This window comes from Lichenostomus cassidix, chromosome 4 (genome assembly GCF_008360975.1).
Source record: "Lichenostomus cassidix isolate B80296 chromosome 4, HeHo_3.0, whole genome shotgun sequence".
NCBI lineage: Eukaryota > Metazoa > Chordata > Aves > Passeriformes > Meliphagidae > Lichenostomus > Lichenostomus cassidix.
Window position 1 is genome coordinate 10,531,100 of NC_139484.1, and position 18,612 is coordinate 10,549,711.

At 37.9% G+C, this 18,612-nt stretch overlaps 1 long non-coding RNA gene across 1 annotated transcript; it reads left to right on the forward strand.

Annotated features, from left to right (window-relative positions):
• The first annotated feature begins 1,073 nt into the window (after positions 1-1,073).
• On the forward strand, positions 1,074-18,008 carry LOC146437838 (uncharacterized). The gene is made up of 2 exons (XR_014851983.1): positions 1,074-1,157; positions 17,847-18,008. It is a non-coding gene; the product is annotated as an uncharacterized LOC146437838 (long non-coding RNA).
• Positions 18,009-18,612: the final 604 nt, after the last annotated feature.

Consider the following 18,612-nt stretch of genomic DNA (forward strand, 5'->3'; position numbering starts at 1 on the left):
GGGACTCTGTTAAGTGCTTTTGGTTGTGCTAGGACAGAGAGATCCTGTGCTGTACCTGAATGTGCTGTGTCCTAATTAGAGATGCGATTAGCACGATGCATGTGCACACCCTCCTGGTAATTCCTTTCACTGTTGAAAAAGTTGATTTTTGGTCATCTGAGCACCACAGAAGAGTTTTGAAAAGTCTTATCTCATGGGAGGCTGAGTAGGTTTTAGGCTACTTTAAAGATGAGTTGGCTTCAAGCCTCAAACAACTACAGTGATTCTCGGAAGCTCTTTGACACTTTTCTGCTTTCTTCAAAATCTCGAGCACAGATTCTGTCCCAGAGTGCATTCTCAGCCTTAGCTGCACATCAGCTATGTTTACATGGATGAACTGCACAGTTCTCAAACTCCTTTGATTTTCAAGTGGCTTTCACGTACATCTACATCATCATGTGTAATGTTCAGGAGATTTTCTAGTGCTGACAGCAATTTTGTGTCTGACTGACATGCACAAGAGTCCTTTAGTGTTCCTTTAAAAGTTAGTTATGAGGACTTGGTTGGTTGGTTGGTTTGAGTTGATATAAAGTTAAATCTTTTTTCTCCTAATTTTTTTGTCATTCTAAGGTTAGTTTCTGGAGCAGAGTTCAGTATAAGAAACTGTGCGGATTTCTTCCAGCAACCTGTCTATTTTATAAAGACTGGAAGATTTTTTTTTCACTTTTTTAGCAGTCTAAGAAGAACAAAGAGCAAATTGTTATTATCTGTTGAAGGCTTTACACATTTGAACAGGGAAGAGAATGGTTTCGTAGCTGGTGACTTATATAAACTGAGGGCACAGCCTCTGCACTCTGTTTCTGAGCTATCTTTTTCACTGAGTGTAAGGATTTTTAACATACTTTTTCAAGTTTGAAAGTAAGTTGTTTTGCAGCCACAGTGCCTAAAACAACTAATAGAGCTACACAATAACTAATGAATCGGCTTTCAAAGGTATTCCAGTACCAGAAGGGCCTTCTGATATCAGCTTCACGAAAAACATTGCTATCAATATTATTTGATAGGATTATCCAAATGTGTCTGTTTTACCTGTAGGCTTCCAGTTGCTGCAGTCACACAACCTCTGTGACTTACATATGATGAAGAGAAGAGGCAAAACAACTTAAGGCAGCTCAGAGGTGAGTACTTGTCTGTTTTAACCTACTTACACGAGGCCAGATTTACCGTGATTACAGTGCCAATGAACAAGTCCACATGTTCATCAGCTAAATTTTCCGGCCTTTCTTTATCTGTTGGCTGTCTGAGAGTAGCAAGTCATCAAAGAGCAAGACGAATCAGATTGGGTTCAATTCCTTGCTCTGCTAATGAGCCCTGCCCCTGGGTTATGTCCTCTTTGCATAACTCATTGATGTGAAAAGGTCATTTTCCAGTCCTCAAGAGACATCACATATGTCTTATGGCAGAGTCTCTCATGTCCTGAAGCAGCATGCCCACTTATTCCCTGTGAAGTTTGACTTCTAACTGGTGTGATGTTAATTTCTTTCATTTTTATAATGCAGATTGTCAGTGAACTGTAAAACCATGCTCTTCTTCACGCTCAGTTAACATATTCTTCCCACAACAGCGTGCTCCAGGAGCTCCACAGGTGGCCTGCACAGCGGCGATCAACAGCAAATAAAAATCCAAATGCTGTAAGCACACATTTATTCCCACCCGGTGGTTTGAGTACCTAGGGGCTTAGTTGGGAGCCAGCTCCTAATGGCTTCAAGGCTTGTCTAAAGTTTTTGGAACTTCACTCGTGACAGTTTGAAAAAGCGTTCAGTGTTATTGCAAAGTGTGTCAGTCATTCAGCACCCCAATCCTGCAGCTCATCCACTGAGCAGAAATAGTACATTGTAAGATTATCTGCACTATTTTCTCCCCAAAGATTAGAAAGTTCATTGAGTGGAAAAAAGTTTGGGAAGAGCTATTTCATATAATAGCCCTGTAGTCAAATTCTTATTGATGCTGAAGGCACTTTTCCTCTATGCAATCCAAGGAACAAAATAATTTTACAGCTGTATGGGACAAGAAATATGATTTAAAAGACTTTTCTCAGTATTACAAGAACTTCTGGAGAAGTTAAAAAAAGACCTAGAGAAATGTGTCTTAAGGGTCCGTCGCATAAATATTTTTCCTTAAATTTCAGTCCTGAGATTAATTGTCTCCAGTCTCCAGCCTTACTTCCCATGCATCAGAGAACAGTCCAGAAACAAGCTCAGCAATTTTTTTTGCCTTCTTAGTGGAGCATTAATCTGTAATTTTTGTGATTTAATAACATGCTTAAAGAAGTTTTCTTGGCTAAAATCTGATACATAGTGCTGGTGACCTCCAATGCTCTTCCTTTCTCTGAACCAAAGGCTTTAATTGTTCATCCTCGAATACGTACAGAGAGGCCACTCGAACGGATGAAATCCAATGTAAATAAATGACATTTGCTGATGAGGTCAACTTTCAATTTAAGATTTATTTTACCCAGATGCCTGAAATGAGTGGCTAGACTACATTCAAGTTTCAGGGAAAACTCAGTAGGAATTTATCAGTGAATTGAAGGGGTGACATATTGAAGGCATCTGCGCTACATTACATTTTAGGGAGGCTACTCCATCTTCAGCCTCTTCAGGCCTTATGATGCCCTTCTTTCAGGCTGAGAATGACATGCCTGAGAAAATGGAGAGCTGGTAACCAAAAATAAAAGGAGATTATGATAAACAGGATTCAAGCTGTTCATGTATGTTTGACTCCTGCAGGATGGCTACCAGGTCACTTGTCTGTTCCTACTGATGTCAAAGGGACATGGGCTGATGGTTTTGTGGGAATGGGCTCAGGTTCCCACTGAATCTACCCTTAAGTGAACTCATTTGATGTGAAGATCATGTTCATTATAAATGCCTTTAAATCCTCCTCCTTCCCACCCTTACACAGCATTCAACTAAATAACATTCAGATGTCCTGAAGATCTAAACCCAAATGTCAAACCAATGGACCATCCAGTTGTGTGAGAGTTAAATTCCTGTTAAACTGTATTTGTATAGTGACTGGGGTTTTGGTCTTCATTTTTGCATTCCTTTCCCTTGTATTTCTGGTAAACATAAAAAAATCTTTTCTTGTTCATAAATGATATCACTAATCCTATTATAATCTAATTTACTTCATGCTACTTATGACATGTTTGTTTTCTGTAATTCACTTGGCTTTAGTACTCAGGAAAGTACTTTAGTAAAGTTCACTTTGTTTTATTTTCAGTTCTTGCTGAAGATCTTTCATTCCAAAACTTCAGTGAAATGTTTATAGAAAACAAAAAAATCCCACAACTTTGCATTTGAGTCTTAAATGTGTCATTATATGTGAAATCCCGTAGATATTTATAGGCACACAAATCAATCTTTTCTTTCTGGTCCTACATTAGGACCTGAGAGTATCCATTTCAGGTGTCTGGACCTTCTCAAATGGCATATTTAAGACTGAACATCCTCAGGACACTGAGCTTACCCAGAACTGTCCTTCCCCATCAGCATCCTGGATGACCCCTCTGACTCTCCCAAGGCAAATGGAACACTTCTGTTGCCATCTCCATATCCCATTTTGCTTGAGGAGGAGCTGCCAATGCTTGGATAGCCATCACACCTCCAGCCAATGCCATGTTTGATATTTATCAAGCTGAACATCTTGACAAATGGATGGGCAAGGGAAACACCTTTTAATTGTTAGAGAGGCACTCTAGAGAGTCAAAATATTCCCACAAGGAGAAAGAATAAGTCACAGGAATTACTGAGAACTCTTGAGGGGGTTTTCTGTAATACTGGTGCTTCATTCTTCTTAAAGAATTACTGTCTCTACAAGGACATATTTACAAGGTGTCTCCTCCTACAGATCTGTTTGCACAAAACTTACATTTCTACCACTTCACTCAGAGGACAGGTTGTAAAATTAACTAATAACACGGAAGCTGCTGAACTCTATCCTACTTTAACTAAATGGTTTCTAGTGTGATATTAATTATTTCAGCTGAGCTCAGCTATATAATGTACATTATCGGGGAGCCAAATTCACATCTGAAGTCACTGAACCTTTTAATTGAGAGTTTTTTGGTTTGTTTGCCATGTGGTGTTGAACTCTAATAACCAGGGTCTTGATATTTTGGAGTAGGTATTTCAGAGCCTACACCCTAAATTATCACCCCTGACATTCTTACTTCTGCACGTCCAGCTTCTGAGAGCAAATTGAGAGTAATGGGTCCTGTGAGAATAAATACACTGAAAAAATGACTTGTGCCATGATATAAATTCTGAGGAAATAAATATTTCTCTCAACTGTGTTTAAACAGCATTAAAGATGGGAGGGACTTTGGAGTCCACACAGTGATATACTGAACAGCCTGCCATTCTGTCAGAGTTCCTGTGATTCAGTGAGGTCTGAGGGAAAACACAAATATCCCAGGAACCAATAGGTTTGACTACCAAAGGAGGCAAGGGGCTGAAATGGAGTCATATGGAGAATCTCCCTTCCGGCGTTTCCCATATTCCAAGCGCTTGACTTTGGCTGCTATTGTTCTTCCAACTTTGTTTAAAAAAGGAGGGTATCCACACGTCCTGTGTATAAATATTACTGCCCACAGAGGGCTGGTTTAGTTGGGCTTTCTCACGAGAACTCCTGTTATGGCTGCGTGGAGATCTAGATGAGAAATCCCGAGGCTCTTAAAGTCATTTCAGGTTTGCTACCGATTTCCACAGTGGATCAGAATTCCACCTTTAATATTGCTCAGGGTCAAAACACAACTGAAGGAAATGGAAGCAAACGGTAGTAAAACATCAGCAGTAAACCTGTCCCACAAATTTCTTGTGGTTTTACAAGGATGTAGCTAATACATTAAGTTGTTGTTACCTAATTAGGTGACTTTTATTGTGCCATCAAACGGAAAACTGATACCAAATGGCATGTGCATATGAATGAATGAGAGAATGGAAACAGTGTCATCAGAGCGGAAAATAGTCTTCATCTGAAGTGTTGGAGCAGAGATTTTCTGAAGGACAGTGTATTTATATGGAGGAAATAATTAGTGAATGCTAATTATTAAGAAGTTATCGTGGTTTTTGTCTTTATAGAAATAAATTAAACTGATCAAAAACTCATACTTGAAACACTAAGTAATACTAAGTACTGTGGTCTCCAAAGGTCACACCAAAAGCATTATGAGACCCCTTGAGGGCTCTGCATCCCTTACTCATTTTCACAGAGCATAAACCAGGGTGGTGTCAGGGCACAAGGTGTTCTCACATTGTCCATGTTCTCTTTTTCCATTGGAGTCACCAGGACTTTAGTGGACCAAGAATTGGACACAGAGGTAAAGAAAAATATTTTTAAGCTTAGTGAAGACTTCTCGTGCAGTAGCTGTGCTTCTGTCCAAGCTGTCCATCCCAGCCCCAGGAGACCTGAGCCTGGCTGTGAGCTGCCCTCCATCACCGTGGGCCAGAGAGCCTCTTTATACTGACGAGCTGACACAGCTTTGTGCCTCAGCAGTCTAACTCCACTCATAGGTGGCCACAACAAATCACGGAAGGGGATTTTAGCGTCATAACAACTCTGGATGTAGAGGCTCTTTTCTGCTGGCAGTGTGGCTGCACAGGATGGGATGGGGAAGCACAGTTGAGAGAGGAGAGCATCCTGAGGCAACATTTCCAAGCCTGACAATGGTTTTGGGGAAGCTTTCTTTAAGTTGAATGATTTTTTTTTTTTAATATTGCTTGATTAACATTTTTATTCACAAATGACCTAGAAATGCTGTGAGGGCATTGCTCTGGTGACTTGTTTGCACAGACCCTTTTTCACAAGGCCTTCATTATTTTCTTTTGAAGCTGAGTGTTTTCCACAATGGGGAAAAATCTCAGCAGTTACCTGCTGTTGGGTTTCTACTGTAACAGCAGAAAACAGCAAAAAAATTACCAATTGTTTTTTCAGCAAAAAATCAGGGGAAAACATCAAAGGAGGATTTCCATATGGAGGTTACTTGAAAGTTGAATCACAAGTCTTCATTCTGTTTTGTGGGTTATAGGAATCAGATATAAACTACTTATTCCACAGCGATCTTTCTAGGAGACATTTACAAGGAGGGATAAATCCAAACTCTCAAATGAAAAAAATGTACTTACAACAATTTATCAATCTTTAATAGCTGTCCTGCTATTTAATATCATGTTTGAGGAGACTCACCACAGTTTTGTGGATAAACATTTGTTAAACACAGTTTGTTTCTTCTTTCAAACAACCAGGTTTCAAATACAGCCAGAGTGTTTAATTTCCCAAGAAGCATTTCCATTTGTTTGTACAATGATTCACTCCTCTATCCTATTTCTGTATATTTGTAAAATAAGACACTTTTTTTCTTTTTATTTTTCTAGTTAGGGGAATGACATTATGTGGAAGGGAATGGTGTTAGGAATTTCCCTCTGACTATGGTACTGCATGTACTTCACCCTTTCATTTCTTAATTTCTACTGACACAAATGAACCCCAAGCATTATGTCATATACTTAAGTAATATAGTCAGAATAGCCAACTGCAAGTTTGTGTGAGAAATTTTTTCATCAATTACTGCTGTTTAAGAGATCTTGTTTTAGAAAATAATACTGGTACAAAGAAAATACCAGTAGCATGTTTTAACCATGTTTTTCAGAGAATAAAAAGGAATGCAGGTGGGGAAATTGAGTAGTTGCTGCTAGATGAATTAAAATACTTTTGAAAAAAGGGATGAGTTGCTGGTTGGATGAGTCTGATGTTGGTCTTGAGATACAGAAATATATTATTAATTTTATTATATTTTTTTAACACAATCTTTAATTTAAAAAGACCCTTTACTTCTCAGTTAAACCATAAACATAACAGTGAACATACACATTAGTAGGAAGAAGTGAACAGTTGCATACATAGAAAAAGCTGTTGTTGAAAAAGGGACTAAGTCTCGTGGTACATGTTTATTTCTGAATTTCCTTGAGCACAGCTGAAACTCCTTCTCAGAGCAAAATGATCCGTAATTCCTACTGGACATGGGATTTCTGTTAGGGGCTACCTAAAGGGCAAGTGCATTAGTTTGTAAATGTCACACTGCCGCGGACTTGGAGAAAGAATTAAGCTCTGAGAACAAAGCTTTCCTAATGCCACATGACACAAAGCTCAACAAAGAATATCTTGACAGGTAGGGGGTGGAGGAGGGAAAAATCCCATAGCCTGTCTGTCTCAGCAGGAGCACACAAGTAATGTGGCATGAGGCTTACAGGGAAAAGTACTGAAAGTCTGAAAAATGTGTGCTACACAAACTATACACTGCCTAACACACATTGTCTGTGTTAATTCCTTAGCTCCTTCAGTGCAGTATCTTGCATAAGAGATACCCTGAGAAATATCTCCCAGTTTGCAGCAGTATCTGACACACAGAAGTGCGAGACTGCGTGAAGATAATTCAACCCGTCAGCAAATTCTGCTGTCTCTCTGTAAAGTCAAGCAGTAATTCTGCATTCACCTAATGTCAGTCTGGCCCAAATTAAGGAATACAGGAGTGGAATTTTGTGGGTGAGAGGAGAGAGAAAGAACTTTGATTAGCAAAGACATCCTTCAGAGTTGTGTTTAGGGAAAAAAATAATGTGCATTAGCTTGGAAAAAAACATGCATTAGCTTCTCCTTCATATCACTTTTAAAAATCCTTTTTGTGTGTGTGTGTGTTTCAAGTAATTTTAATTTAGATTTTTCATCAATAAGGTTGCTTTACAGAATTTTTCCATCTGTCATCTCAGACTGCATAAAGCTGTAGTGCTATAGCCAAAAATTATATATATACCCTGTGTGTTATGTACTCCAACTGCTCAGACATTCTGTCCTTTGAAGCTTAGTTATATTCAAATAATCAGTTTTAAAATTATATAAGAGAAGCCACACAGCACATTCATTGGTATGATTGAATCTGTTGATTTCCAACTACTCTAAGTACTAACATAAAGAAACCTGAAAAGTTACGACTTTTGGATTGGTTCAAATGATAAAGGATTTTTTACATTTTTTTGTACATCTGTCAGCATTTTTCTATCACTGCTGAAATATGCATCTTTGTGTTGTGATTATAAAATGCCATTGACATGGCTACAGCCTCTTAAAAAAAATTAAATGTCTATCAGTGTTTTAATTTGTGTGCCTGTGTAAGACTTTTAATACCAAAAACTCGCAGGCATGAATGCTGTCTTTCCTTCCTCTGTATTCCTGGCTGCACACCATAAACATAACCTGGAGCTTTAGTCTCTTTGCTGCAAACAAAGATCAGACCTCAAATTGGCTAGTGTAAATGTGGAGAGAAAGTTTGGGAATGCGAGGGAGTTGCCATGCAGTTTATCATGAGCTTCAGTGACTAAGAGCTGGAAGAACCAGCACATTTCAGACAGTTTCACACTTATCGAGAGAAACCGCTGGAAAACGTGATAATGAACAGATAATCAGCTGCAGCTTCATGAAACTTCCCCATTTCTCGAATATTCCCTATTTCACGTCCTTGTAGAATGAGTCTAACTTCACAGCCCATAAAAATATTTGTTTGTTTGAGCAGCCTCCATTAGCCTGCACATAGATAGAGAACCAGGGTAGTTATAAAGGTGTTTTGGAGTCTCAGAGGAGCAGTTCACAGCTTCCCAAGTTTCTCTGCTTCTGCTGTCACACTGCAGTGACTGGTGGCCAAGACAGCTCCACAGGTGGGGTCTGCCTCCTGCTAACAGTCTGTTTAACCAGGATTCACACCCCCTGTGCACCAAAGAGGAGGCTGACGTACAGGAGGCCTTTTCCAGTTTTTAATTTCCAATTGGAATATTGTTAGGAAACTGAGAACTTCTTCCATAGCAAGAAAGCACTGCTTTTTAAGCATCAAATCCATTCTGTTTGAGGATTAAAAGATCTCCAAATTTTCCTCCTGAAAATGTGAGGATAAAAAGGCATTTCAATCCTATCTTACTCTCTAACCCTCTGTTTTTTCTGATAGTCTGGGAGTTTCTGTGATAATGATTTACAGAAAGCTATTGTTTGATTGATGAATGATATGGATAGCATCACAATTTCGTGTTCATGGAAGAAATTCTGATGAGCAGATCGTCACGGCCTTGCCACTTGTAAACCAGGGGAAACACTGCTTATATTTAAACTGCTGATGGTGAAATATTGCCCATTTGTGTGTTCACATGTGCATGCACACACCAACTGAATTTGCTGTGGTTGGATTAGTGAATAATTCCAATTATCTTGTATCCAGGTAGTGACTGATGCTGTGCCCATGTTATCAAAAGTCAGTGTTGCAGTATCTTAAAGCAGAAACATTTCCTGGCAAAGCAGCTCCCTTCAGTGGAGTTCCTCGTGGCTGAAGGAGTTTTCAAAATGCGTCAGGCACTGTGAAATAAGGTTTGTTTCATGTGAGTCATTTTGGCCTCGATACCTTCTGGTTATATTTTGCCAAATTAGTTTATTTTGGTTCATACTCTACACTGGAATTGTTTTTTGCCAGCTGAGTACTATTTTAGCATACATACAATGGCAGAATCAAAACCTAGAAGTAAGCAAGAATGTTTTAGAGCAACTCTTCTGAACTTCTTCACCATCAATGGCAAGTAAGAGGGACTTCAGAAAGTGGGTTAGATGATCTTTTTTATTGGAGTTTGTTGAATGTACTGTAACACCAGTCAAGGCCAGGACTAACTCATAGATCTTCACAACGTCACACTGCATAACCAGGGAAATAAACACACCCTAATTTAATGCCATGAAGAGCACCACTCTGATTAATCCTAGTTGGATTTATCTCATTAAAGCAATAGAAAGTAACTTATTACAAATGTAAGTAGTGATATTAAGAGCTCTGTCAAAAGTAATTAAGGAAAATCATGTTCTTCATATATGAAAAAAAAAATTACCCTTATCCTTTTGCTTTGGCATAAAACATATTTCTAGGTGGTAGTTTGTGGTGGGTTTTTTTCCATTTCTTTCACAGATTTTATTCAAAAACAAAGCAATGCATTGATTACGAGAGGGCCTTTATAACTGCTTTCTTCTCTCATGCCCTTACAATGTCTGTCTGAATTGAGCTCCCACATCTTTATTTGTGTTGTCAGTGGCACAAATTTGTTCTAACTCATCCCATCACTTCATCACTCCCTGTTGCTCTATACAAAAAAACCTCTTATTTGTTATTGCAATCTACACATTCTCAGAACCCATAATAAAGAGGAACATTTGGTCGTGTAGTGCTTATTCAGAAAATAGATATGATCTAAAAAAACATGACTCTGGTTTTAAGGGGAAAACAACCCAACAGTGAACAAAAGCAAACTGTTTCTGAAGGAATGCATGACTCTGAGAACCATTTGATGATCTTGGGCTTACTTAAGAAAGAGAATTTTACAAGCTGTTTTGAACTCAACACCCAATGGCTACTGCCCCTCTACAAAAGCAGAGTTATTAGATATTGACAGCAAAGTGTTGCTGTTTATTGATGTTTCTTGCTTTTCACCAAGTTTTTAAGGTGTCCTTAGATATGGAAGGCTGCCTGAAGATAGCAAAAGCTTCAAAACCACAAGTACTGAATGCATGAAGTAACCAGCTGAGGTCATCTAAATAACTTCAAAGTGACAGCCAAAGAATAACTATTCAAATCACATTAGTTTTACACAAAATCTCACTCAATAGCAAGCACTGCATATTTCTGAGAAAGTATTTTCCATTAATTAGGAATTCTCGAAAAGTGTATCATAAAATACAAAACAGATGCCATTAATCTTCAGTTGGGGCTAAAGAACAACTCTGATAATATCTGTGCTCATTAAATTTTTCATTCCAAATACTGTTTGTCATACAAATATCTTGCATCATGAGATTGTTTGTTTCAGATGAGCAGACAGAAAACTTCCTTCTCCAGGGAAAAGCTCTCCAACTATCACTCTTTTTTCATGCAGCAGAGAGATGAAATGGAGAAGCAAGTTTCCACGTGCTTGAAGGAAGCTTCTAGCATGTCAGGATGCCAGAGGAAAATGTAACTCTGTGAGTAAATATGAAAATTGGAATTGTCTGCAGAGGACAAAATGAGTAAAACAGCTATTTTATCTTGTAGCTCTCGACTGATGGTAACAGGTTCTGTACTCAACAAATCTTTTACACTGTGTACCACACTAAAGCTCTAAACAAAGGAATAGTGCTCATATGATTAATGAGATGCAATATTTCTTCACAATCAACCTTTTCTGTGTTACCCTCTGTTTTCTCCTGGAAGTCAGTTGCAGTGAACAGATGGCGAGTGAGTCCACGATAAAGCTTTCATGACTACTGTATAAGTATTTAATCTCTTAAAACAAATAAGTTCCAGTGCAAATCCTCTAGGCAATACATACATACACATACACACAGAAATATATATGTATTAAAAGGTACACATAAATACATGTAGAAATATATATAAAATCAACTATCCATTATCAAGAAATGATCAAGAAATGTAGAATGTAGTGGAGAAAAAGTCTGTAGAGTTTCACAGGAATCCCTGTAAAGTGTGCAAAGAGTAATAACGGTGAATTTCTTGTTCTGTGATTTTTTTTAAATCATTCTTCAGAATCTTTCTATACACATTCAGCAGCTTATTACATTTTATATGAGGGTCAACAAATGAAGAGAAAAGAAGTAATTTATTCTTTGGTTAATTTTTAAAATACTTTTTGCATTTCTTTTAAAATTTTTAAAATATTTGAAGGAAAGATGTAGGACTTTCTTACATATATGCTTTTTCATCCTCCACTGCTATGATATAATGACATGTTTTGTTAGCATACACAGAATTTTTATTAAAATGAATATTTAAATTTAATCTGTAGCACTATTAAAATCATAAATTTTAAGCAACAAAAAGTTTGGAACTGTCACAACTATTGCTAAGCAAATAATTGGATATATTAGTCACAAATTATTGTTTCAATAGATCCTTCAGTGAGTCATTATGGCAGCCTTACTTGTAATACTCCACGTTAATTCAATTTATAGTCACTGGAAGGTGACTGGAAATCATTAATGTGTATAGATCATCCCAACTTCAACTAAACTCATACTGCAGTTCAGGTGTTTTCATCATTCCTTTGGAGCTGTTGGTTCTCTGCTTTTAAGGCTTCAGAAACCACAGTTGCACTACTGCCAGCCATTAATTAAATGAATGCATCTTCATGTGCTGCGAGGTAACTTAGATACTGCAAAAGTGAAGAGCTGTACCAATTTCTGCAAGCACAAGCAAACTGTGGCTTCAGATTTCAGCATTGCCTTCCTGATGCCAAAAGGGCTTCTCCTTAGCACAGGTTTTAAAACACCTGGTGTAAATGTCATCACTGTGAAACTGACCTACATTTTAAAGAATACCCTTTAGAATATAGTAGAATCACGGAATCATTGAATAACAGAATGGTTTGGGTTGGAAGGGGCCCTAGAGGCCATCTGGTTCCACCTCCCTGCTGTGGGCAAGAACACCTTCCACTAGACCAGGTTGCTCAGAGCTCCATCCAACCTGGCCTTGAACACTGCCAGGGATGGATCACCTTTTGTTGTAATTTGTTTCCGTTTGGAAAACTGTAAAGGATATTCTTCAGGATGCAGTTTCACAAAACACAAGTGTTGCATTAAAGATAGAAATAGGGGTAAGTTTCTTAGCACTTTATCTTCAAAACCATTCTACCATCTTCTGTGTTAAACTCATCACATCAAGTGCTTGTGTAAACATGGTCTGCTTGAAAATAGGTATTGGTTTGAAAGTAAAAACATTTAATTTCTGTTTTTCTTAGAGTAATTATTAATAAAGCAGCTTTCTATCCACTTAAACAGGAGTAAAGAGAGAAAGCAGGGGCCAAGAGCTATGAAAAAGCAACATTTACACTTTTTGAGCTTGAAAAAGTAAAAGGCTCCCTTTTTTACTGACTGGTCTGTATTTTAATTATGTACATGATTGATACACTAAACCTGTTCACAGGCATTGTAGAAGTAGCTGTTGTTTATAGAATTTTGGTCCTAAAAAGTCATTATTTTATTCTTTATTGAAGATGCTTTAGTTCAAAATTGTCTTATAAAACTTTTTTATGGACTCATAAAATAGCAGTAAAAAGATTCCTCAGTATAACCTGCTAGAATGTAAAATGTTTTAAAGTGAAAGTAATTTTTAAGGATTGGGTTGGCTGTGTCAGTGAAAAAAAAAAGAAAACAAGAAAACTTTTATATATAGGATTATGCTAGAAGATTCTGTGTTTCCAGTATGTAAGGCACCCAAAAGCTAAGCAACACTAAATATGTACTTTTCCTAGAAATTTCAAGAAGATAATTCAAGACATAATAATATAATTTAATATTCTCGAAGACATTCCTAATCTCTTTTTTTTCCTAGCTTCTTACTTATTAGCATTTCACAAAATAAATTATACTCCATCTTTGCCCAGATATGGAGTTGTTTTTTGACAGTGTAATTCCACCATTCTCTTTTTTTTTTTTTTTTTTTCTTAAGAAATGAAAAGACATTTGCTGCCAAAGGATTTTCCTAATTCCTCCCTTTTCCACATAAACCCTTCTCTTATGTGTCTGGGAATTACTATCAGTACAGGTTTACCTCTGAATAGGGACACTGATGATGATAGTAATAGCAAGAATAACAAGTAAAAGAATAATGAGAGGAAAGATCACTACTGAGAGAGTATTTTACAGTTTGAAAATATTGTTCAGATGTTGAACTAATTTCATCTCTGGAATAAATTTTTCTTTTTAACTGCTATTACATCAGGGAGCTTAATCCCTGATGAGATATTTTTATGTCTTAGTTAATAAAGCTTCATGGCTCTCCTTTCAGGTATCTCTAGATAGACATAAATTATCTCCAACTTTATCTCCCCTTTTATTTACATTGGAAGAACACTGCCAATTGTTTTGTAATTTTGCATTGTCACTTTAAATGTTGTATTGTGGCTTTAAAGGAGCAAGTAGGAATGAAACCTTCAATTTAAGAGCATTAAATATGAAGTTGTTCGTATAGGGAACTTGCATTTTTTTTCTTGACTCTCCCGTACTGCTTGTTTCTGAGGAACAGTGGATGAGGAGGCAACAAGGGGACAGAGAAAGGGGGTATTTGGAGTTTTATGTGTAACTTAGGACCTCCATAATGCTGGAGCAACCACAGACTCTGAAAGGACAGAGATGATGAAGAAACAGGAACATCTTTCTCATGAGAGGCTGAGAGAGCTAGAACTGATTAGCTTAGAGGAGAGAAGGCTCAGGGGATCTTATCAACACCTAATGGAGCAAAGAAGACAGACCCAGATTCTTCACTGTGGTGCCCTGTGACAGGCCAAGAACCAATGGGCACAAACTGAAACAAAGAAGGTCCCTTCTGAACATAAAAACACCTGTCCTGTTGTGAGGATGAACAAACAGTGGCACAGATTTTCCAGCGAGTTTGTAGGGTTTCCATCCTTGGAGGTATTCCAAGCCCTCAGCAATCTGCTTTAGCTGACCCTGCTTGAGCAAGAGGTTGGACTAGATAACCTCAGCTATCTGTGAATCTGACATTCTGTGGAGGAAGACACTACGTAGGCCACAAACGTTTTTCAGAGAAGCTCCCACGGACCTTTCAGTTTTATCAGCCCTTCTCAGTGCTGATGGGATGGGAGCAGGTGTGCAAGTCCCTTTTCTTCTCTGATCATGGTTCCTTGGCTGCTTCCCCCCAGAGATAAGTAACTGAATCTCCATCCTGAAAGTTCTTATGCCTGTAATAAACTACCAGAGGAGATATTCCATTAAAGCCAGCCATGCCACTGATGTGGTTAGAGCTCACACATACACAAAACATGTCCAGAAGATAAGATCTCCAAACAGCTTTTCCTTTGAGTCGTGTTGGTGTTTTTGGTGGTAGAAGCTCTCAGCCACTGGAATGCAGGAATTACTGTCTCATTTCACTGTTCAGCAGCCATCAGATGACGATAACACCTCCACTCCAGGGAATCCAGCATCACTGCAAGCTTCTGTAACTTCAGCTGTTTGGAAACTTTGAGTTTCAGCCCAGCCATAAATCTCCAGTCAAAAAATCACCATCAGGTGCTGAAGAAACAGGAGAAGGTTTCAAAGGCTCCTTGGTGCCAGGACATCCGGAATACTGAAAGGAAAGGAGAATGTAGAAAAGCTTTGGACTTCCTGCCATTATTTAAAAAAGCCGTTCAACTGTCAAGCACGAGAGAATTAAGGTATTGTAACAGCCAGCACTCTCACCTCCCAGGGGAAGGAGGACTTCAGTGCTTCATTACGTCTCCAGATATACCATTAGCTGAGTCCCCACTAAAATACCTGCCATTCTTAATTTAGTCCATCAAGCAATCAGAACTGAAAACGATGCAAAGGATTCTTTTTCTTTTTTTCAATAAAGAGGGGGTTAGAGTCCATTCATCTATAAAGTCATTTATTGTTTCTTTGCAGTTATTAAATAAAGAGTAATATAAAGCACCGCAATTGTGTGTTAAATCTTTTTGAGGATTCAATATAAATGCACTTCCATTAGAGCATGGGATGATTTCATGATCACTGTATGCCTAAGCAGTGGCTGGAAGCAGTTAACATATCCTACCTAGTTCAGCATTTCAGTGTCTTCAGGCACTTCAAACAATCACTGGTCTGATATTTCATATACCTTGGGTATTCATATCTCATTACTGAACTATGTGGCAAAGGGAGTAAAATATAACTTAAGGAAATTCTGTAGATTGTCGGTTTGGGAACAAGGAAGGCTTCACCAACCAGAGTCATTTGAATGGTAGTAGCTCCTCTTAAATATTACTCATTGGTTTAGTTTGATTTTTGGTGGCAGGGAAAGATAGATTGCAGACCTTTTCAATATAACATTAAAATTGCGTGTTAAAAAAAATGGGTTTGGGGTGCTAGCCAGGATCAGATAATAAATTATGGGCAAAACTAAATATAGTGCCCAAAAGCAATCATTTTTAGTTACTGGCGGACAAAGGTAGGCTGGCTGGAGGCATGCAGAATTCCCCTTATCAAATATCTCATTATTATGCCACTTCTCTTACTTTCAATTATCATATCTGGTCATCTCGCAACATGTGGAAGCTAAACTAAAAGGATGAAAGGACTTTTAACTAGTTTTTTTTTTTTTAACCTAAAGATTTATTATTTTCAGAAAATTCATGTCATGCAAGAGTCATGCCAATTGCCAACACAAATGTGTCTTATTTTTCCTGTACAGTGGCAAGCTCTAGTGGAGTTTCTTGCATGAAAAAATATGTCAGTTTAAGTTCCAGAGCAAGAAAAAAATTACTAAGAAGGTCCATCTCCTTCAGAGATCACTGCTCTCCTGTTGTAAGAGATTTTTGGAAACAAAAATGAACGTGAGGCGGTAACTGCATCAGTAAAGGCTACCTGAATGGGAAAAGTCATCAGCTGCTATTTGAGAATTTAAACCACCCATCAGCTAAGTTGCTTTATTTGCAGTTTTTCAGCCCTTTTTCAGCCACTTGCTGGTAGCAATCTTGTAAATGTTTGGCATATGTTTGCACATTTTTTAATTTTTTTTTAAGAAACTTCTCCACTGAAAGGTTGCTGCGTGATGGTTTATGAATTATTTATATGTTAAATTGTGACACCTGTGTTTAACTGCAAATCCTGAATTAATTGGAAAAACTCCACAAGGGTGCTTGTTTTTCTGCTGTGCTGCTTAGCAGTGATGTTGAACTAACTCAAAAGCTCCTTTAAAAGGATCATGACCTGCTTTCAATACATATTAAAAAAAAAAAAAGAGTAAAAGAAAAGCAGCCTGATATCTGTGTGACAGTAAGAGTTAAGCCACAGTTAAACAGAATTAAAATCGTGGACTCCAGTTCTCCAAGCAATCACACACATTTTACTTTAAACATGCCAGTAGTTCTGCTGGCTTCTGTGAGTCTCTTTGCATCACTGAGATGAACCGAAATACTGTGTACAAGCTTTTGAGAAATCCGTAGAGCTTTTTCCTTAAGAATATCTCCACCTATTTCTACTGACACACATGGATCAAAATCTGGACAATTAAGGATGGAAGGCATTGCTAAAAATCCTCACTGCCAGCTGAAAGCAGTGAACACCAACTGCGAAACTTCTGGTCCGTTGGAGTAGACAGGAATATCTGCTTTCAAAATGAGCTTTTCTGCCCAGAAGGCTACAGAGATGAGTGAAGAATATCCCAGAGTTTTCATTCCACATGCACTTTCTATTATTTATGATCCCAATTAATTGTGATTTTTCATGTTAATGCAAGGGTATTACTTTCTCTGTGTATAATGGAATCAAAAATATTTCGATATAAATTTATATGCATTAGACATCTTGTAGGTAGAGACTTACACTTTCTTAGGTCAAAATGGTACACACATGTCCTTCTCTTTTGTTTTTTTTTCAAGGTAAAGTGAACATATTGGGCAATTGAACTGAACGAAGCAATCTCAGTCATGTCTGATTGAATGGTTACCCACCTCTTCATGTGGAAATAAAAGCTTTTGTTAAAGTACAGATGAATCACTTCACTTAAACCCTGGGGGAAAAAAAAAAAGAGAAGATATTTTGGCTGTGCATTTGTTCATTAAATCCAGATGTGCATTATTAACCATCTACAGTTGGTTTTGCTAATAAAACAAGCCTGGAGAATTTTGTTTTGCAAGATCCTCTAGCGAGAGAAGAGTGCTCATTTGTTTTGTTGTTGTTGTTGTTTTTTATCACAGTTGATTGCTTTGTTTTGTTTTGTTTTGTTTTGCATGTAGGACCTCCTGGCAACAATAGTACAATATTAGAGTGGCTTTCAGAACAGAAGTGTGAGCTGTGAAACGTCGACAGCGTACAGAACAGAATGTGCAGACCTTGTGCAAGGGAGGACTAAAAATAGACAAAAACCAATTCCATACATGGTTCAGCTGTTTTGTTAACACCTACCTAGTAACTGAGACAAAAATGTACATGTGTGTGCTCTTTAATGCACATGCAAAAGCAGCAGTTTTCCAGCCTGCCTGCAGCTGCATTTAGTAGAAAACCCAAATGTCATCAACTCCTCACTCTTATCTCCTGTGCATCTCCAGTGCAAGATGAGCCCTTACATAATTTTGCATTTTTCCTAGCTTTCCTGCAAAGGGAACTCATCTATCCTGCTGTCCCACACAAACCCCAAACACCATTAGCTATGTTGTCTGAGCCATTTGTCAGTGGAAATACATACTCATTCCTCTTCCAAAAAATGTCAAGGATGTAAGGAACACTTATCTCCTGCAAAGTGCTTAAGTGACTATTTCAGGGAATTTGCAGTCCTAGTGATAGCAAGAGAGAAAGCTCTGTGACATCTTGCAGAACTGGACTTTATGTCAGCCTATTGTAACCTATCTTGTCCTTTTAGTGATAAACTTTCTCAGAGGATGGAGTGGATTTCTCACAGAGAAACACACACACGAAGCCTCTTATGTTTACAGCATTTTTTACATGTACAGTAACATTCCACATGCATCATGTGGTTATACAGAGTACTTGTATACCCAAGTT